Source organism: Galeopterus variegatus, unplaced genomic scaffold (genome assembly GCF_000696425.1).
Source record: "Galeopterus variegatus unplaced genomic scaffold, G_variegatus-3.0.2 Scaffold3852, whole genome shotgun sequence".
Lineage (NCBI taxonomy): Eukaryota > Metazoa > Chordata > Mammalia > Dermoptera > Cynocephalidae > Galeopterus > Galeopterus variegatus.
Window position 1 is genome coordinate 334,628 of NW_007729963.1, and position 2,499 is coordinate 337,126.

Below are 2,499 nucleotides of genomic sequence, written 5' to 3' on the forward strand. Positions count from 1 at the left end.
CCATAATAATCATATACATTGTATATTGACAAAATAAAAATTTAATGAAAAAAAAAATTTTATTTTTAAAAATAAAAAAATAAATAAAAAGAAAAATAATTTATCATGAGAGATCACTATGTGATTTTTGGCACATAACTTGGAAGGAGTTCAAAGAACTCAGTGACATTGCTATAACATTCCCTGCTACAGAAAGCTAATATTGCCACTGGGTACTGAACTCTGAGGTCAGTCATCTTCATATGAAGAATAATTTAGTTTAGAGACCAATGATACATTTTATGATTCTAAGTAGTCCAAGTGTACCAAAAAATTCAAATGCTTTTCTTTCTCAACAGAGGTAGGTCTGCAAACTGTTTTATGAAGATCTAGAAGAACCTTTACTGTCTAGGAAATCATTTTCAATCTGAAAGTCTATCTCCTCTGAAATAAACTATTAAGTAAAAAAATCTGGGACTCAATGCAGGTGTTCAGGGCAAAGAGTAATAGGAGAGGTATCTTAAGAAAACAAACTTCTGGATTTTTGGAGCTAAGGAAGGGATTCACATTTAGCTTGATTTGGAAGCATGCTAATAAGACGTAGAAGAATTATTCTGATGATCTTCTGGAACATGACCAGGATCTTGGGGATGAGATACAAAGAAAGAAAGGCAGACATAGGATAACCAAGGCTAACTGGTTTAAGGATGAGAGTCTAGGGTGGTTCTGAGAACACTGCAGCTGGCTTTTCACTATATTTCAAAGCAGAGCTCTACAGCTAAAGTTCTCCAATTGTTGAGGAGGGATTTGCCCTTCTTCAAGTCTATGGCACCATGACATGGCTTATAAGGCTTGACTCTGCCCAGTTTAGGAGTACTTGCTTCCATTGAGTGGACTGTTGAAACTTAAAAACTCGTCTCTGTGGTTCTGGAGCACTCCTTCACGATGCAGAATGGACATCTTTTGTTTGATAATAATCACCCAGACGCTCCTTCACAGTGATTTCACTGTATCCATTAACAAATCTGGCCCTCAAAAAAAACAGTACAACACAGATGAGGCAGTTACCTAGACTATATGATTCCACTTACATAAAGTTCAAAAAAGGCAGAACTATTCTATTGCATTAGAAGCTATGTGGGTGTCATCTTAGGGAAGAAGAAAGGCAAAAGTGACTGGGAGGGAGCATGAAGGGGACTCTCTGGAGGTGATGATAATGTCTTGACCCAGGTTATTATATAGGTGTGTTCACTTTATAGTTCACTGAGCTGTATAAAAAGGTCATTATTTTTTTTAAATGCCATGGTCTTAATGATTGCATCATTGCTGCCCATAAAGAGCATTTAACAGATATATGTAGCTCAAAGAGGCAGAAAAATATTGAAAGTATTACCAAAAAACTTCACCGATTGTGAATGCAAAATTACTTGCTTTTTAATTCAACTACTTCCATTATTTCTTACCCATCTAAAACCTAAAATAAGAAATAAAATTTTAGAAAGATCCAAAGGAAACAAAAACTATCCCATTACAGTTGAGGATACATTTTTTCTTATTGTCACCAATATTCCTTACCTCTATCATTTCTTCCCCTCTCATTTTTTTCATTTTCCATAATTCTTCTCTACTTTCTTTCCTATTTTGTCTAATCCTCCAAGATCTTTTCCTAGGTAACTGGAGATTATGAAACAAGAGCACATTGGGTCAGCTTGGGACAAATTCAGCTCTCCTTCACATCTTTTATTTTCTCTTCTTCTCGTCCTCAGATTCCTTTGCTTTTTCTGACATTTCTTTTTCTCACATCCCTCCCTCTGTTTCTACCTCCATTCTTCTCCCTAATTATATCCCTAGAGTCCACCTGAAACATACAGAAAAGTAAGAGGTGATCAACCAATGTTTGTTGGTATAAAATCATGTTCTGCTCAGAATAAGCAGGATGAAAAGCAGGATAAGCAGGATGAGAGCTATAAACACTGGTACAGATATGGTTGTACAGACGAAAATATAACCAGCAGACTTTTCTATGACAAATACAAAGGAACAAATGCCTTTGCCTATCATCATGACTCTCCACACTTCACAAGTCTAGACTGGTTTTCAACATTTTTTCTGGCATCAAACACCTAAGGGACATGACATTCCCATCTCTAACAGTAGTGTGATAGTTAATTTTAAGGGTCAACTTGGATGGGCCACAGTGCCTGGATATTTGGTCAAGCATCATTCTGGATGTTTCTGTGAAGGTGTTTTTGGAGTGAGATTAACATTTAAATCAGTGGACTTTGAGTAAAGCAGATCACCCTCCATAACGTGGGTGGGTCTCATCCAATCAGTTGAAGGCCTTAATATAACAAAGACTGATCTTCCCTAAGAGAGAAGGAATTCTGCCAGCAGACTGCCTTTGGGTACAGAACTGCAACTCTTCCCTGAGTCTCTGGCCTGCTGGATTTTGGACTTATAAAATCTCCATAATCACGTGAGCCAATTCCTTAAAATAAATCCACCACCCAACCCTCATAT